General features: G+C 30.7%; 1 long non-coding RNA gene across 1 annotated transcript; it reads left to right on the top strand.

Annotated features, from left to right (window-relative positions):
• The first annotated feature begins 1,274 nt into the window (after positions 1-1,274).
• LOC123302837 lies at positions 1,275-17,421 on the top strand. The gene is made up of 3 exons (XR_006535560.1): positions 1,275-1,286; positions 8,368-8,370; positions 17,355-17,421. It is a non-coding gene; the product is annotated as an uncharacterized LOC123302837 (long non-coding RNA).
• The last annotated feature ends 3,802 nt before the right edge of the window (positions 17,422-21,223 follow it).

Here is a 21,223-nt window from a genome sequence, read left to right on the forward strand (position 1 = left end):
CTTCTATACAAACTAAACCCAACTAACTCGTATCTACAACAATACTTCAGGCCTATAAAATTTTTGCTCAATTTTTTTAGGATATTTTCCGGGTCTATTTATTGCGATTACAGGCAGGAATTGGGAGTCTATATTGCAGTTCTAACTCTAAAGTATTTGTTTCAAATAAGAGTGTTATATTCGCTGAATCAGCGACCAAAAACGATTAGAATATAAATAGAATTAGATAGGCCTTATACTGTAAGGAGCCATTCACTTATTACGTAAGCATTTTGGGGGGAGGGGTTTAAAAAATTTATACATACCCCAACCTTAACATTTTATGGGTTGAAATTTATTACTAGAAATAATATGCAGTCCAGACGACGATTACGGAAAAACGAGATTGAATGTTACGTAAAAAGAGAGGTGAGGTTCTCAAAATCTTACGCATGCTTACGTGGGGGAAGGATATGGTTCAAAAATCGTCAAAATCGTGCTTACGTTATTAATGAATGGTCCCTAACCAAAAACTAGATACTATTGACAAAACTGTGCTCATTTGAAACTCTCTACTCAAGGGTAAATTAGAAATATTGGATTGCTGTAGAGAAGCTAGAACTAATATTATTTCGCTGGTATTTTCAAGAAAACATTTTAATAACGAAATTATAATTCAACCGGGGAATTTTCTTTCAAAAGATGAACAACCTTCCTTGAGTCATCCTCTATTTCATTTTCTTGCTTTGTTCACCAGCTTGACTACCTATTCAACAGAAATCTTCGAAGTTTTGGCATTTAAAACTGTTGAATATGATTTATTACAAAAGTCTTGGGATATTTTAACCCGTCAGCACTCGCGTTATGATTATGTTGCTCACGCTGGATTTAAAACATAAATAACTTTTATGATGGTTGACTTTTTCTATCTTCATATAACTTTATCTATTTTCGGATTATGAACTTTTCAGACTTTTTCAACTCTAAAAAAAGCTTTTAAAAATATATTATTTTCAAGTCCTTCAAAAAATTATGAGCATTTCTCTCATCACAGGCAGCGGCAGTGTGAGCAATTATAATTAATGGGGCGGTAGAATTGATCACATTGAAGTAACTGATTTCACCCACATCATAAATGTAATTGTATATATGGATGTACTTAAATTAACAAAGATTAACAAATAATGATGTGGGTGGCCTCTGTTATAGGCTTAAATGCCAGAGAAATGGAGGTAAACCCCATGGTTATTATTATAAGTCGTACTCAGTAAATTCAAAAAAATTTGTGGTAGAAATAGGTAAATTTAGTTTAAATTTCTAGGCTCTAATAATTTAACTATTATCCATTAGCTAATACATTAAAAATTAAATTCATATAAAATTATGTAGAGGTTATGATTTACAAAGTTAAAGAATATTTAAGGCACGAAATATTTGACGCATGTGAAGATTACCGAACGGTTGACGCGAGTGCAGGTGGGTTAAAAAATCTTTAATTGGTTGTAATAAATTCAGAATTTAAAACAGAAAATTTCGGACCAAAAAAAAACCACACTAAAATCAAAAACAATTTTGATAAATTCAAAAAATTAACCACAAAAAATTGATAAATAAAAATGAACATGTCTTGAAAATATAAAATTGTGTGAATCCAGCGGTAATATAATTGATGTTTGCATTGGTTTAGAGGTCCGAAGATGGACAGGTGGACAAGTGACGAATGTCAGACACATTGCTGCGACAAACCATAACAAGGCCGCGTCGGCTGCCCCAAACATCATCAAGCGCAAACGTTAGTCTGATTGATGGCTACAACTGTATACAGTCACTTGTATCTTAATTACATTGATTCAACACAATCAAAAATGTTAAAGCGTTTCGTTTTTTTGATTCTGTGTTCTACCCTCCCCCGTAAAGCAATTATGTAGATATTTTCACAGTTTTTTTTAAATTTATTTATTTAATTTAATTTAAATTGTTATTAGCTCTTAATTTTTTGTATTTTAAATTTAATAGTTGAATCTATAAATAATCGAATAAAAAAAAGTTATTTTTAGATGTGACAATCTTTTGTGTTTATTATATACAAGCTGTTCTAAAATATATTAACATTTCAATGTCTTATAGACGAAGAAACGAAGGAAAAAGTTCGAAAAATTTGTGCAGTAAGTTGGATTTGAATGCGGTTTTCGATTCGTTAGAGCGTCAGATATTTTTGTGATCTAGTCTGATTTATAAGAACTTAAAAAAAAAACTAGGTTACAAAATTTCCTAACGCTCTGACAAATCGAATGCCGAAAACTGTATACAAACGGTTTCGTCCATAAACACAACTTTTGAGCCCTATCTCCATAGCCATCACCAAAACCGGGCAAGTAGGGGTATTTTAAAGCCACTACCAGTAGTATTTTAAAGCCACTTGCTTTAAAATAGTAAAATTCTACTGAATTCGAAATTTCAGTTATCGTATGAAATTAGAATCAAACATGCTGCCAACAAATTTCAACTAACCATCATATGTAGTTTTTGAGAAAAACGGAACCAAATGTTTGCCCTATTTTAGAGTCTTAAATTAAAATTTTTACCTAATTTCACATTTAAACTTTTGTTCTTCCTCTTGCGGTTTACAAGACCCAATGGACTCATGTTGTCAATTAACGATTTCTCAAACTCACTTCTCAGCTTGATATCTCTGTTCGTTTTTAAGCTATCGTGTTAACGGACAGACAATCGATAATGTTCTAATAAGGTTAATTTTATGAATTCCTATATCAACATTACATTGTTTCAATATTTCTAAGCGTTATAAACTTGGGATTAAACTTAATATACTCTGATATATTTCATATTTCTGGTACAAAAACTAAATAAAATTATTTTTTGACAAAAGTTTTTAGGAAAAAGGCGGCCATGCGATGAAAGGGTTAAAAAAGGAATAGTAGAAAAAAAAATTTTTAGTAAGGCCCTCACATGAAAACAGAAACAAAGTCCATGGAAAGTTCACCAGTATAAATCCGGAATTAAGCGTCTGTGACCAGTCCAAACTTTAACTTTCTGTTGCGCATTTATGAACTTAACTTCAATTTTTATGTCCTAAGCACGCTGTAAAAATTTCAGCTTGATATCTATTTTCGTTTTTGAGTTATTGTGTTTACTGACGGGCAGGCGGACAGGCGAACAACCGGAAATGAACTCTTTAAGTGATTTTAAGAACACCTATATCAAAATTTTGTTTGTAGAATCAATATTTGTAAGTCAATAATATTTGTAATCAATATTACAAAGTTGGGACTGAACTTAGTATACCTTGATATATATTACATATATCCATGGTATAAAAATATAAGTAAAGTATATATTAATGAAGTTTGGGTTTATTTTGCAATTTATGATACAAAATGATGATTTTAGCTACAACACTGTTTTAATCAACAATCGTAACATAAAATATTCGATTTCAACAGAACATAAAACAAAAATGTTTACAAAATACAGTTTAATAAATAATTATTAATCATAACTACCTACTTGTTTTAAGTTACAATTACATAAACATTGAAAATTATAAAATTAAATGGAAATCATTTTGAAAATTATTACTTATGTAAGTTATATGAATGTTATGTTTTTGCGAACAAAACAGCCAATGGCAATGAATATTCAGTTAGCATCGCATTTATATATACTACAAGCAGCCAGTTCAGCTTCGCACTGGAGTATAGATTACCCGTGCGAAAATTTTGAAAGCATGCATCCCTGACTTGGTGACGGCAATCTAAAAGTATAAAAAGTCGTAATTTCACTACAGCAACACTGAATGATATGTTACTCAATAATTTTTGACTAATGTAGGCGTGCGACAATGTGGCACAAAATTCAATTAAATGTCGCATGCCCCAAATCGCATGCACTTTATCGTACATGAGTGTGACATGCGGCTAAAGCGATTTCATTCAGGCAACTTCTGTTTGAAAAGAATCTTGGAAGCTCCTTATTAAGTAATTGATTTAATTCGTAAAGGAAAAGAAAAGATAGTGTTGTAACAGATTTTTGTTGTATGTATAATATAAAGACATCTATGAATACAAAACGAAACTATTAGCAAAGTTATGATCCAATACATGTATATCATCTATGAATACTAAACAAATATAATACCATAATTAATGTGGCATTCACACCCTTCAAGTTTTATTTTCCTGGCAAAAATTATCTATTATTATCTATTTTTAAACCGAAAGTCATCAAAATCGCTTTTAACATGAATACGTAACAGACAGACAGAGTTACTTTCGCATTTATAATATAAGTAAGATTTACAAATTCGTTTTGTGGATTTACGAGTCAACAATGATACATAGAGAAGTAAACAATGTGTATATAGATTATTGGTATTGAATACAGAGTGCAGCACACTAGTTTGAGCAGTTTGATGATGCATATATACCTCATACAACTTATACCATATACCTAGTGAATTAAATGCCAGTAGCACTAAGTTCAAGCAAAATAGAAAAACATTCACTATGAAGAACGTGTCGTTAATTAGGCAAGGGAATCTGAAAGCTATCATAAAAAGTTTCAGAGAAAATTGCTGATGTAATTTTGCACATTTTAATTTTTTAACACAACTGCCTAGCAAAAAAAATCAAACGATAAGTACGTTTTTTCACTAACTAAGCGTGAATAGCTCGAAAACCGTGCATTCAGTCGAAAAATATTGAGTCTGCAAAACAGATTCTCAAGCACATCTGTCCAGTTCGATGACCTTTCAAATGGAATTTTCTTGGCTGACCATTGGTCAATTATTAATATATCTTGTTTGCTCAAACACAGCTTTAGAGCCTCTTGTGAATTATTTCATTTTAAAATAGTGATTTTTAACACTAAAATAATGTTAATTGTATAAAAATTCGGTCATTATGCATCAAAAAAGTTTTCATCATTAAGAAAATTTATTCCAGATTCTGTTTATGCGAAAAAAAACACATTGAACACGTTGAAACGTCAAAAAACGAGTGAAATTGGCGTATAAATTTTACCTTTTACGATATTTTTAAAGCAATTAAAAACATTTACGTGAAACAAATATTATTTTTATTCATCATTTAAATGATACACAAACTTTATCTATTTGAAGACATCATTATTATTAATAATGAAAACAATGCATGCTTCTTGAACTTGAAAACCAATCCATATTTGACATATAGAGAAAATATAAGTCAACATAACAAAAATCATTTAAATGACACAGTTCACTTCTTAAGAAATACAAATTTCAAGTTTCCTTTGGTTGCTAGGCGAATCATTATTAAAAATATCATTATTATGCAATAATGTATTCTTGACCTTGCTTGGAAAAATACATTTTATGTAACAAGCAAAATAACTATTTCTATGATACAATTTATTTTTTTACAAAAAAAGAAAAAAAATTATATTAAAATTTGAATGATAATGATCATGTTTTTCATCGATATTAAAAAGTACTTTTTAAGAAGTATCCTCTTGTAAACTATCTATTTTTATAATTGCCATTGCATCTAATGTTACCTAATAACACTTAAATTTTGCTCTTCTGAAAATCAATTGTATTACATTCATATGTGTTTGACACAAATAAACTTATCAAATTTGTGATTGTAGGGACAATAAAATCGATGCTAGCGCTTCCAGTGAAAAATTTGGACGATAAAAGACCCTGTTATGACTAATTTGCAGTTCTTTACATGTTAATGTTATAGAAAATGTCAAATTAAAACTATTGAAAAATACTAATTAAATAAACTTAATGCATTAAAAATTGTGAAAATAAGAAATCAAATTGCACAAATATTATTTTTCAAATGTAAATTATCATAATTATTTATTTAAATTTGTGAGACAATAATATTAAATTTTCAATGTAAGTCATAAATGCAATCCATACAATTATATATACATCCATACAATTCTATAATTAAAGAAGTGTATCGTTACCATGGAAACGCCTCCAACAAAACTCACGCATTAATGCGCGCATGTAAAGAATTGCAAATTAATCATAACAGCCTCCTTGAACGTCAAAATTTTTCACTGGAAGCGCTGGCATCGATTTTATTGTCCCTACCATGACTACGCACACAACGAATAACAAAATTATCACAATGCAATTTTGAGTTTAAAAATGTTTCTTTTCAGGAATGCCAACGCAACTTTCGATCGAGCCACGTAGGCAACACTGGCTCATAATGATTTCGATTGAGATTTGTGTTCAACTAGCATATATTTTTATAAATATATGAATTGTACGTATACATGTTGATAACAGAACATGGTCTACATTCAATCATTCAAATATTCAAAACTTCAAAGTAACGTCAAGTACAGTCGTCGTTTTGATCAAATGAAAAATAGCTTATAAATGAATGAAAAATAGCAATGTGTCAGAATGAGTGGTAATATTCTGTGTATATGTGTATATTCATATTATTATTAAGTATTCGGATGGCAGGTCGATTGTGAAATTTGGTTAGCTTTCTTTTTATGCCCTAAAGCACCCTGTCTTTTTACAAGCTTTTATTTAGTTTCACCTGTCAAATCAGAGCAGAGAAATAATTAAATTCCTCCTAACTTATTTTTTCGCATTTCTATTACAAGCATTTTAACTTACTGAGTAAGACTTAAAACTAACAAAATTACACGAACAGACCCGAAAATTTCGGAAGTTCATAGTTCGAATGGCAGGTCGATTGTGAAATTTGGTTAGCTTTCTTTTTATGCCCTATACAGAGTGCTTTTAACAAGCTTTTATTTAGTTTCACCTGTCCCTTTGTCTGTCTGTAATCAAATCTTGCAAATCAAATTTGATACACTTCCCGGTTTCCGATTGAGTTGAAATTTCGCATGCACATTTACTTTAAATGACAATGCATGGGTAGAGGCGTCCTGATTTTTTCATCGCTTCCACCATATTTAATGTATATATATTTTTTTTGGTCTTAAATTAAAAATTTTATTAATTTTTAAGGAACAAGCTTTTATTGTACTAAAAAGTAGAAAATAATTTTATCTATGAGTCACTCATACCCGACTATTTTTAAAAGCTTGAGGCGCTTAATATCATAATTGAATCGAAAAGTAATTATTCATGTGGAGTAGATGAGGCGTTCTGATGCATTTTTGAAATTTTAAAATGAGCGCCTCAAGCTTTTACAAATAGTCGGGTATAAGTGAGTTTTGTCTACCTTTATACGTCATAAATCAGTTACACGTATCAGTTCATATCTTACTAAACTACTAAACCAATTTTGATAAAGCTCACAATTGGAGGGAAAGTCGATGAAAAAAAATGAGAATCAGTCCAGAGATAAAATTCAGTGGGTGAACAAACAGCCAACTTCGAAGTATACTCTATCCAATAAAAAAAAAAAATGTCGAAATCGAACTACTCTGTAAAAAAAAATGTACGGGTTGACTTGGATCTGGAGAACCTTCTGAAGATTTGCGTTTGTCTTTATCTGTTTGTCCATTTAGACTTAGGTTGCGGGTTCGAATCCAGGCAACGGCAGTGTGAACAATTAATAATTAATGGGAGTGCAGAATTAATCACATTGTCGTCGCTTGGATAGGAACGAAGTAACCGACTCTACCCACATCAAAATGTAATTGTAAATATGTTTGTAATTAATGATGTGGGTGGCCTCTGTTATTGGCGTATATGTCAGAGAAACGGAGGTTAAACCCTATTATTATTATTAGTTCTTTATCGCGTGAGATCGCATTAACGATGGTGAAATAGTAACCTCTTGAAAAATACTGAAATTCTAAGACATTGTACCTCTCTGAACTTCATAATTTACACAAAAGTTAACATTCATAATTCAATATTTTTTCTGCTGGATCTCGTTGACTATTTTATCTCAATAAATAACAAAGGTACAGTTTGGTTTGTCATATGATTAAATGACACGTCTAGCCACAACAAAAAGTCTGATGTTGATTGAACACACAACCCGATTCTACAATTTACCCGTCATGACATATTCATACATACAATATATATATATATACAGTGAAACCTGGTTTAGTTAGACTTCAAGGTACCTGTAAATTTGTCTCACTTAAAGAGGTATTCCACTTACCTAGTGTCTTAGATGTCCAGGTTTAGATAAATAACTGTCTCATTTACAGAGGGTCCTATTAATAGACGTTAGATTACAGGTTATTTCAGTTATTAAATGAAATTATCAACGTATTATCAACATCATTGCTGCTACAAAAATTATGAATAACGAGACTTCGAACTAAATCATGTGCCTTTTCTTTAATAATCGGTTTACCTACCGGAACGTTTTTATACCACGTATATGAAATATACCAAGGTATACTAAGTTTAGTCCCAAGTTTGTAACGCTTAAAAATAATGATTCTATGAACAAAATTTTGGTATAGTTGTTCATAAAATCACCTAATTAGTCCATTTCCGGTTGTCTGTCTGTCGATTATAGCGTGCTTAAGACGTAAAAAGTAAGGTCGAGTTCGTAAATGAGCAACATATGTCAATTGGGTCTTGGGTTAGAGATAGCTCAAAAGTTTAAATGTAAAAAATGTTCCTTTTAAAAAAATAAACAACTTTTGTTTGAAACATTTTTTCGTAAACATCACTGTTTACCCGTGAGGGCGCAAATTATGCGTAAATTGTGTAGTATGTATTATATGGGTGTATCAGTAATATGTGTATGCCATGTATGTATGTGTAATGTGATAGAGTAATCAACACTGTCTATACATGGTATTTCAACAACTAACTCAGTCAATTGTTTGTTTTCACTTGTTGTTAGGAAGTTTCTTGACCAATTTTAGCAAACACTGTTCAAGTCCTGGATATTCTGATATCTTTTAGTTTTCCTTGGTATAGAGGTAACTATGATGATAAAATCGAAAGAAAGAATCCCAGATATAAAGGTTTGCCTCGTTTCACTGACAGAGGAGAATTCAGTGCCAAAGTGTTGGAGTTCCACTTATGGAGGTTTTTCACTTATCTAGGTCCCACTTATAAATATTATCGAAGATAATAAATGAGAACTCTAGGATATTTCGAAATAAATTTCGATTTTTGCCCCAATTTCCTAGATCAGTTTTTTGTATTTTATAAATACGTATTTCGACTGCCAAGTAGTCATCATCAGTAAGAATTAGTTAGTCGTGATTACTCCTATTATGAATGTTACTCTTTGCTAATTTGGTGGCGGACTGCACCGTGCCAAAATCGAAATTTATAGGTCCCACTTATCCAGGTTCCACTGTATATATGTATATAATGTTTATATGCATTTATTATTACATTACAATGCTACACATCGAAATACAGTGTCATTTTTTATTATCATATATTATAAGTAACTGAATAAAATTACTTTAATACTGAAATACTCGATTACAGGTTGATCAGATTATGTATGGTTTGTACCAAAAGAAAAAAGAAAAAAATTATATGCAAAATTCGTTAAAATAAAAAAACTTGTAACAAAAAGAAAACCGACTTCAAAAGAAAAACTTTTCTAAAAATCAAATTAAAATGCACTAAAAAGTAAAAAAATAACGATAATTTAATGTAGTTAAAATTATTGTTATTTTTGGAGTCGGTGTCAGCCAAGGAAACAATAAAATAAGTTTTACAATAGATGAAAAAGTAGAAATTATTTAAAGCTATTGTTCCTCAATAACTGTTTAAAGAATATTTTTGGAAAATTTTGTTTAAACAGCTAAAGGATCCATCTCCATATACTAATTAACTTAAATTTAATTTACAGAAAATCAGTATTTTGTTGAAAACGTAAATGTCAAATTCAGACAGAATCGAGATAAACCATTATCGTTCATAAAAAACTTTTCGTTAAAAGTTCATAAATTTTTAATAAACTGATTTTAAAGTGGTAGTTTTTTTTACAATGAATTTCAAATAAAATGTAAATGAAGTTTAAAAACCACTGATTTAAATGTTTAAATACCTGACACTTTTTACCATCAGTGCAATGGCAATATAAAATATTCTTCACACAATTGATATTGAGTAGTACCTATATTATACTCCAATAACGGCTGAAATGTTATTTGGGCACTATTTTTGTTATCGTACCTACTCGTGAAAAGTAAGATTTGTTAACTATAATCAAAACTGGTTAAAAGGCATGAAACTTACACTCGTTATATTTAAAAGTTGTTTATTGCCGTTCAATCTCAAATTTAACCAAATTTTCGTGTCTTTAGATTAGTAGGCAAAGTAAAAATTCAGCTCATTTGACAATTAGTTCAGTAAATAAAATCTTTTCGTACAAGATTTCAGTGATATTTTAAAAACTATCAGCTTAATCAATAAATAAAATTGTACTTTTTGAGTCAAAATTACCTAAAGTAACAAGTTTCATCAAATTCTGAATCAAAATTTTTTTTCATGTGATTTTCTAGATTCTAAGGGATACCAAAATAGCCGAAATATAAGAAAAATTATTTTGTATCCAATTGGCAAAAAAAAATTTGTCTAGTTTCATTAAGGTCCAAAAAATGCAAAAAATTGTGCAGGGATATTGACTAAAATCCTATAGGAAGGTTGATATCGCGGGCCCAATTACTTTCATCGATAATTCAGAAACTTAGCGTCCATTAACGTACCGAGGAGAGGGAAAGTTAGAGTAGCTGCACTCCCCTGTGCCTAGATTTTTAATTGATTTAGTTGGCTGAGTGTGCGTTTATGATAAAATACTGTTGAAATTTTTAGGCCGAAAATATCTAATTAACCTCCTCTAAAACCAAAAATTCCTGTATTGCCAACTCTTAGACCGAAACTTGGTACGCCCCTAGTCATTATATTGTGATATGTACATTTGTTATATCATGTATATATGTAATACATATTAAGGTGTACTAAGTTTAGTCCCAAGTTTTTAACGCTTAAAAATATTGATGCTACGAACAAAATTTTGGTTTAAATGGTCATAAAATCACCTAATTAGTCCATTTTCGGTTGTCTGCCCGTCTATCCGTCTGTCCGTCTGACAACACAGTCTGCTGACGCAGCTCCTGCGCTGCGAATTTTTATTAGCTTCGTAAAGAATGTTTGTAATGTGTTTTATGAATAAATTTAACCACTGACGATGGTTAATGTAGCAAACGAAATATCGATATTCAACAAAATGTAAATCTGTTGGTTACTTCACAATGCATCGAATGGAAAAAGTGAAGTATGCTATAATAAAGCGAAAATTGATTCCAATATAGAAAGTATAATAATTATTCTATGAAAATTATTAATTTACTATTTATACACAATTTTTCATTTAGATTTGCTAGGATATTAATATACTCCGGTTGTTCTTTGTGACACAAAGAACTTTATATACTTGAGATCTGGCCGGAAATTATTTACAGTAATTGTTTTTAGAAAATCCAGTCACTTAATAACATACTCACAAAGTGTTGAAAAATTTTTTTATTAATATCTAAAAAAGAGAGTATGGAAACCGACCACTATCCACCCTTCTTCTAGAATCGTCCAAAAGTGAAAATTCGTAACAAAAATATAATAAAAAAACATGACATTTGAATTTATTTTTCAACAGTCTGTCAAAAATTTAGTTTTTAATATTTTCGCCTGATTCTTGTTCGATACATTTTGACTTCTAGATTAAAATGCCCTATTGTTTTTTTCTCTCAGAGGAGAAATCAGTCGAAATCGTTGAGGAAGTTAGCGTCCTTTTTTTCGAGGCGGGTGTATTAGGACTGGTACAACTTCCAAGTGGTACCATGGTAAAGAAAATTTCTTACAACACACATTTTCTAAAAATGAAACTTAGGTAGATAGATTTTTCGTCCCAAAAACCCCCGGCATACTACTTTTAATGTATATATCAGCGATCTCGGAAACGGCTCAAACGATGCTCATGAAAATTAGCATGCAGGAGATTTTTGAGGCGAAAAATCGATTTAGCTAAGTTTGATTTTTAGAAAATGTCCTTTTATCCGAGTTTTCAGGAAAAACTGAAACATTGACTCTTCCTAACATCTATTGGTGACGAAATAAGGTACGTTACCGAAACATTCAAATTTGTGAGACATTTTGAATGGGTTTTATACTAGTGATAAAATTTATCATTCAGGTACTAATCTTAAAATAATAACAAGTGAAAACAAACAAATCACTGAGTTAATTGTTGAAATACCATGTATAGACAGTGTTGATTACTCTGTTATATTACACATACATACATGTCACATATATGTAACTGATATTCCTAAATAATATATACTATACAATTTGCACCTCGCGGGTAAACAGTGATGTTTACGAAAAAATGTTTCAAACAAAGGTTGTTTATTTTTTTATAAGGAACATTTTTTACATATAAGCTTTTGTTCTATCTCTAACGGTTTACAAGATAGGTCCTTCGGACCCAACTCGATTTCACTTTTTACGTCCTAACCACGCTATAAAAATTTCAGATTGATATCTTTTTTCGTTTTTGAGTTATCGTGTTGACAGGCAGACGGACAGACGGACAGACAACCGAAAATGGACTAATTAGGTGATTTTATGAACACCTATACCAAAATTTTGTTCATAGCATCAATATTTTTTAAGCGTTACAAACTTGGGACTAAACTTAGTATACCTTGCATATTATATGTATGGTATAAAAATGGGCTGTCACCCTAAGGAACCTCTTCGAGTGAAATAGTTTAGTTAGCTTGATGCCCAGATTATATATTCATACACCCGAATAACTACTGTATTTTTGTTTAATTCTAAGAACGAAATTTATACAAATTTGTTACAATTTTTTTTTTCTTTTGTTTTTTATTTATATAAAATTTTTTTGTTATTTAGTTCTTTTTTTTTTTTTGATAGTGTTTTGTTTTTTACTTTTTTTTTTTTTTTGTTCTTTCAGACACTGTGTGGATAACATTTCGAAATATGAAACTTGTACATGGTTATAATACATGTTTGTTGAGCTCAGGGCTAGTTATACGACCAATATTTATTCACTAAATTCATGACTGCGATCTTCAGCTGTTTATAGAACTGGATTATAATATTTACATGTTTGTATGTAAGTATTGTTATATTATTTGTTATGGATACAGGAAGGTATCCCTTATGTTTTACTAAAAATTATCTTTTTCCTTCTGTAAGGAAACAAGAAGAGAGTACGATTTCCTGATACCAAATCCAAGATCAAAGAAAAATTTCATTCTTTTTCAAATATATGAAATAATTAAAACCCAAAAACACTAAATTTTGTTTAATTATTTAGCTTTCGATATTTCGAAAACCAAGACACATATCGAAAAATTATATTCTTATTTTTCGTCTACATTCATGAAGTTATAACAAAATTCATCATCAAAGTTGAAAATAAGATAAAAATAATTTCAACCCTTAATCTACCCTGCTCTTACATCCCTTATATGGACGGTGACACTTAGTTTTTTTCTTTTCTAATTCATTGCTAATATGTTTACTTTCTATTAAAAAGTTTTTTTTAAATTTGTTTTCATTCATTCCAAATGAAAATTATCAAAAACTTCCAAAATATGTCGTTTTTTGAGATTCCTCCATAAGAGCCAATGTATTTTATATCGATTTTTAATGACTTTTTTCTTAAAAATTTGCACGGTTACCTAAGCTGAAATTTTAACCACATATTCTTTGAGTAAAAGACTACCTAAAAACAAATTTTGAGCCTTTAAATCAAACATTGTTGTCATGCTCATACATCCTTAAGGCATCAAGAACCAAAAAAAAGAGCACCTTTCTGTATATTGATTTAATAGTGTTTTACAGTTTAACTGTAATTTTTTCTTTTGTTTATTTTACTTTTACAGTATATTTTTACTGTACTCGCTATATTTATTTAAAATAAAAACGCTTTGCGATACACAACAACTTTTTGAATAGAATATTTTTGTTATCTGAACGTGGTAGCCCCATAGATTGACTTACTTTATATTCAAAACAGATTTTTTCTTCCATATTATATATATATATATATATATAGGGTGTTATAAAACTTGAAATTAAAGCTCCTTCAATAATTTTTAAAAGGATAAATTAATTTTCATCATTTAAAAAGTTTTATCAAAAGTTTTATTATCAACCGAAAATTTGAGTCACGAGTTTTATTTCAAATCCCGTAAAAGCTTTGGTTAAATCATCAAATTAGAAGCATACTTTTTACAATTTTTATTTTTGGGTCTATTTAAAGACGATTCCCACCAAATTTCATAGGAATCGGTCGAGTAGAACTTGAGATATCATGTCAACCATCTCGAAAAATGTAGGTTCACGAAAAACGCGTTTTAATAATATTACTCACTTAGGATTAATCGGCGAGCCCAGATCTAGACATTAGGCCTTCTTCTACTTCATGCAATGTCTTGTAAAGTTATTTCTGCAAACCGAACTGTTTTGCCTTCAGCAAAGCGATCTATTCGAATTAGCGAGCGATCGTTACCAGAAAATCCACTGTATCTTTAAAAATAATTTGAATTTTGAAAAATCCGTTTAAGGGCATGTTCTTAACAGTGTAATCTTTGAAAATGTGTACTGCCAAATTAATCGTAGGTTTATTTTAACAATACCAGCCATAATAGCTACTGAACTACACAAGTACTAACGAGAATGTGGCGATGAAGCTCGGCTTTAATCGCCTGGGTGTCTTTTTTCCTTTGACTCGGTTACAAAAATCGGAAAAAGTCATACAAGAAGAGGAAAACTAAGGTGGTCTTAAATCTCATTTGGCAGTACTTGGCCAAATCAAAATGTTTCGAGGAATAGACTGAATAGTCCTCCTTAAGTGTCACAATGTGTCCTACCCGAAGAAACGCTACAGCAAAACCTAACCTATCCAACAAAGATTATATTTCGTGATTTCCTACAAAAATATACGCCTATACTTATAACAAATCAATATTTAGTGAATTTTGTATTCAAAAAAAGTTTTTTTTTTTTTTTTTTTTTCAAAAAAACATCCAAAGATTAGAACAATGGAAGTAGTGTTTAATATTTATACGCTAAATTTTTTATTAATATAAGGAAGTTGGAATATATTATCGCCTCGCGTATTATAATAAAAAAAAAATCCACTATCACAACATATAAAATGTATAATGTATTAATATACAAATAAATTCGCTATTCACAATAAACGAGTTTAACTTCTTACTCGGAATTCTTTACCCATAGTGCGTAACTATTTAAATGCTACTAAAATAATCCGATGAGAAAAGCAAAACTTAATGAAAAGTTGGGAAATATTTGAGAGTGAATATATTAGAGCAAAGAAAAGTCTAAATAATTAAATTCCTTCTAACTAATTTCACCCCATTTCTATTACAAGCTTTTTATACCATGCATATATGTAATATGCAAGGTATACTAAGTTTAGTCCCAAGTTTGTAACGCTTAGAAATATTGATGCTACGAACAAAATTTTGGTATAGGTGTTTATAAAATCACCTAATTAGTCCATTTCCGGTTGTCCGTCCGTCCGTCTGTGGGCACGATAACTCAAAAACGAACAAAGATATCAAGCTGAAATTTTTAAAGCGTACTCAGGACGTAAAAAGTGAGGTCGAGTTCGTAAATGAGCAGCATAGGTCAATTAGGTCTTGACCTATGGGTTAGTAGGACCAATCTTGTAAACCGTTAGAGATAGAACAAAAGTTTAAATGTAAGAAATGTTCCTTATCAAAAAATAAACAACTTTTGTTTGATAATTTTTTTCCTAAACATCAATGTTTACCCGTGAGGGCGCGAATTAGGCGTAAATTGTATAGTTTGTATTATATAAATTGCATATGTATGTGCAATGTGAGAGAGTAATCAACACTATTTATGCATGGTATTTCTACAATTAACTCAGTCAATTGTTTGTTTTCACTTGTTAATTTACTGAGTACGACTTAAAACTAACAAAAGTAACACGAACAGACCCGAAAATTTCGCATATTAATATTTTTTGCTTACACCTTTCTCAAAATGTCTTAAGAACTTGATAAAAATATATATTTATACAATTGACTGAGTTAATTGTTGAAATGCCATGTATAGACATGTGTTAATAACGCAATCGTTTGTTTTTTACGTCCAGTAAGTAAAGAAAGACACCCACAACTGATATTCCCTTGTTTTACATACTATGAAATTTGTACCCTATTTGCGCCCTCGCGGGTAAACAGTGATGTTTACGAAAAATTTTTTCAAACAAAAGTTGTTTATTTTTTTATAAGGAACATTTTTTATATTTAAACTTTTGTTCTATCTCAATCGATTTACAATATGAGGCCTATGGACACAAGACCTAATTGCCCTACGTCGATCTTTTACGAACACGACATCATTTTTTATGTCCTGAGCACGCTATAGAAATTTCAGTTTGATATATCTTTTAATTTTTGAGTTATCGTGTCGACGTGCAGGTTGACAACCGAAAATAAATTAATTAGTTGATTATATGAACATCTGTACCAAAATTTTGTTCGTAGCATCAATATTTTTAAGCCTAAGAGCCTAAGTGGGCGGGCGGTCTAAGACATTAGTCATTGATCGTTTGTCTACTTAGAATTAGGTTGCGGGTTCGAATCCAGGCAGCGGCAGTGTGAACAATATATAATTAATGAGGGCGGTAGAATTGATCACATTGTCGTCGCTTGGATAAGAACGTAGTAACCGACTCCACCCACATCAAAATGTTATTGTAAATATGTTTGTAATTAAATCAATAAAGATTAACAAATAATGATGTGGATGGCCTCTGTTATAGGCGTATATGTCAGAGAAACGGAGGTTAAACCCCATTATTATTATTAATATTTTTAAGCGCTACAAGGTGTTTTAACTTAGACTTAGTATATATTACCTTGATATATTTCATATATGCATGGTATAAAAATGATGGTTATGTCCGTATAACCTTAAGTAAGCTTAAATCGGGTTGTGTTTAATAATATTCAAGGAATAGTCGAATTCGTTAACATACCATAACATACATATTTCCCAAATACAAGCGAATAAATTAGCATTAAACGATTATTTTAACCAATGTGTAAGATCTGTTTACAGGATCATTACCTAAATAGTGATTGATTTTAATGAAATACAAGAAGACGATTAAAAACAGAAAAGTAGATTTGTCGATAAAAAAAGTAAATTTTACGATGTAGTTAAAAAAGATTTTACATTTCAGATCCCTTCCTCCAATTTTTAACCCTCAAACTAAAAAGAAGGCGTGTTTGATAAGTTTGACAGCTATGTGCGTGTGTCTGTGTGTGTGATTGTCTGTCTGTGGCATCGTAGCGCATAAATAGATGAACAGATTTTGATTTTTTTTGAGAGGTAAGTTAATTGAGAGTGTTCGTAGATATGGTTTTCAAATGCGAGTTTAGGATTCCGTAGCCGAAAAATTTGTCGGAGGCTTTTTAAATTTTGTAAACTATAGATAAAAAATAATTAAGATAGTAAAAGTTTCAACCACTTTTATTTGCAAAATAAAAATTTTTAATGTTTTAAATCGAGCTTGAGCAAAATGCTCATCACACAAGGGTTGGTGGGCTAACAAGAATGAAAAAAAAAGCATAGGTATCAGAATCACATGTGGTCTTGGCACAATGTTAAATGAAACAGTTGATAAAATGATAAACAATGTAATATTGTCACTATGAACTTTTCTCCGTGTACTTCAATTGCTTATTTTTATTTTGATTCCAAATGTTATCCTTATATAAAAAATTTAATTTTTTGGTCACTACTGTACCAAGCAATATGTTAATATAAAAAAAAATAAAAATAAGAGTTTCACATCATTATTATGACTTAAAAATTGCTGCAAGTATTCCGGGACTGTCCTTCAAAATCCGGGACGACATACAACAACGCGAACATAATAATAATGGTCATTCAATCAGATAATGAAAAATAAGAAGTACATATATACCAAGCGAAACCAAGCCAAGCCAAGATGCTAGGGTTGCCAACTCCAAAATTTTTCAATACTGTAACGGCCGATTTAAAAAAAACTTATTTTTCCGGACATTTGAGACTTTTCTATTTATCGTTTATTAATATAATAATTTCACTACGAAATATTTCCTGCCTTCTTTTGTTTAAATTCTCTATTTATTACAAGCTCGCCAATTATTATTATACAAAAATTGTATAATAGTCGTAATTATTCATTGAGTATATCAGAAAAGATGGCAGTGAAATATTTTATATTGACTATTTTTACAGAAATCTGTAATTTATGGTAATGTCAAATGACTACTTTTACAGATATCTGTAATTTATGGTAATGTCAAATTAAATTAATTTTTAAATTTTTATTAATATATCTTTATAAATTATATCCCATGTGTTATTCTGAAGTATGAGCTATATTGCTGTATATTTTCATTAAAAACCATTCCCTAGTTTTAGCGTGAAAGGTTAATCTCTTTTGTTAAGAAAGGTTAATAATCCTTTATGGATTTTAGTAGACAAAAAAATTTCACTTTCATATTGTTTTTCAGTCTTGAAAACGATTGTTTTTGAGCTTTTTTTAAAACATTAAACTAATCCGTTTGGAGTGTTTCTAGATCTTATTAATTTTTTTTAGTTTAGAATTTACAATTTTTGTCTAAAGATTGGAGACACAATTCGAAACTTTAGACTCCGATACAAAAGCGGTGATATGGCCACCCTACAATTGTATGTCGCAGCTTACAATTGTACTGATCGTTGTATAGTATATGTACCTATGGCTATGGGTATGAATAAATATTTTATATAATCAATAATCATTTACATTTCCGTTATTTTCTTTCTAATAGTTAAAAAGTCAATACGTATTTTTTTTTACAATTAAAATATTTTCTTATATTGTAAATACTTCTTTCTACGTCGACATAAAAAAGAACAATAGGGAATGCAATAAACAAAAAAAATATGAATGCATATGTAGAACTGATAAATATTCCAGTTATAAATTTATTCAAAAATATGTTACAGACATTATATGTACCTTGTGAAAAAGTATATGTACAGTGGAGGTTCAATATAAAGTTTAAGACCCTACAACCGTTCGAGGCGGGATGTCTAAACCATAGGTTAGGTTAGAGTGGCTGTTCTGGGGTGGGACACACTTAGACGACAGAGTCCGTATGAGGGTTGGTCCATCACCGGAGACTACTCCATGAACCATTTGGAGCTGTTTGAGAACAGCAGGAGGGCTTTGACATCGACTGACTTTGGGTCGGAGAGGTCGTCAAAGAGAGGCTGGCTCAAGTAAGTCCATCTCCTCATAACAAGAGCTGAGCAGTGACAGAGAATATGAGACATTGTCTCCTCAACCTCACCATTATGACAGCTCCTGCAGTAGTCGTGATACACTGTCAGGTCTAAGCGTCTGTCTAAACCATATTGAGCGCTAAAGGTCGAAAATCATCCTGCTGCCTTATAAAAATCTAATATTTAGGTTCAAATTTTTTTAAATAATTACTCTAAAATAGTGATTCCCAGAGTGGTTCATATTGTTAAGGTAGGTCTCCAGGAGTTCACGTTGTCAGTGAACAAAAAATTGGCGCTCTGTGAGATGTAAACTGGGGTCCACGATAGTTAAAATTCTTTTGAATGTCGTATTTATTTATATCTAATGAAAAGCCAAACTTGGATCCCCTATTGCAACCTCTTACAGCCCTTTTTTCGCATCTCAGGCTCTACATTATCTCTCCACCAAATTTCATTTAAATCGGTTCAATAGTTTAGGCGTAGCATGCAGACAATGAGTTTCTAGCGAGGGTTAAGCTTTTTTAGACCTAAGTCTAGGTCACGTCTAGTAAAGAATTTCTTCAAGTCCATAAATGTCCTACTGGCCTGTTCATTTCTGGATAGTACCTTTTTCTTCGAATCGTAAGTAATACACAATAGTGTCCCGAAATATTTAAAGAATGATACCTTCTCAACGATTGTGTTATGTATACGGAGGACAGCTTATGTTTGTACTTTCGAAAAACCATAAGTTTCGTTTTGGGGACGTTTACATCCCCTTTGCTGTACTCAACAATAACCTCACAAGTTGCTGGAGTTCAGGCAGCCGACTGGAAATAACTATTGTATCGTCGGCTTATCTTATATTGCTAATTGTTTTGCTATTTTGATTCCAGTGCTAGTGTTTTCGAGAGATTGCACGAAAATGTATTTCGAATACAGGTTAAAGAGCAGCGGGGATAATATGCATCCTTGTCGCACTCCTTTCCCTTAGCTATATCCTCCGACTAATACAAAGTAATTTTTTTTTGGGCCTAAATAAAAAAGTTTCTGCAAAAAATCATCCAAAAAATGATTTTTTGTCTAAAAAAACTTGAAAAGATCCCTTAAATATGACATGCACTGTATATACAATTGCTTGATCAAGTTGATGTAAACAGCATATTATAAACGAACCAGGTAAATACAATCAACCGGTGAAGGTTTTTAAAATGTGCAGCTCTGTGAATATAGCCAGCAAGATATCTATACTTCTACCTATTTACAACAAGAGCCATGTCGAAAAATTGTAATGGGAACAGAAATAAATAATACTTAATATTATTAATGTGAACGTATGGACGTATGTTTGATATTCAACTATATTGCATTCAGTTCTGAAGAGATTTCACAAAATCGTATAAAATATAGGCGGTATTGATAATTTTAGGTGTGAGTTTATTCATACATACTCCGCAAAAACTATTAAAGAAAACTCAGATCTATGAAAAATTTTGGGATGTTATCAATAAATTATTTGTTTATTAAGGTGTTGACTCGTAGCGTATTAAAGAACACTCAGATCTATGAAAATTTTTTTCAGCAACATGGGATATTCTCTATAAATTATTTGTTTATTAAGGTGTTGACTCGTAGCGCAGAAGCTGAGTTAGCAAAGCAAATTCCCTCAGAAATAGAAAAAATAACAAATTTTTCTTTCGAAGCGCCTAGACAAAAAAATAGAAGAAAGATAAGTTTGATCCTCTTTTGTCAATATCCCCCCATTACTCCCTGGAATTCCTTGAATTTTCTAAACAAATTTTATTACATAAAAGTTTTGTTGTATACAAATTTTGGTTCACCCTTTTCACCACAAATTTGCAACCACCTTGAATAGTTTCGTAAAAAAAATCTGGAATTATCAAAAGGTCACCTTCTTAATATTATGAGATCGGGTATGATTAAAATAAGACTCTATAG

This window comes from Chrysoperla carnea, chromosome X (assembly GCF_905475395.1).
Source record: "Chrysoperla carnea chromosome X, inChrCarn1.1, whole genome shotgun sequence".
NCBI classification, from domain to species: Eukaryota; Metazoa; Arthropoda; class Insecta; order Neuroptera; family Chrysopidae; genus Chrysoperla; species Chrysoperla carnea.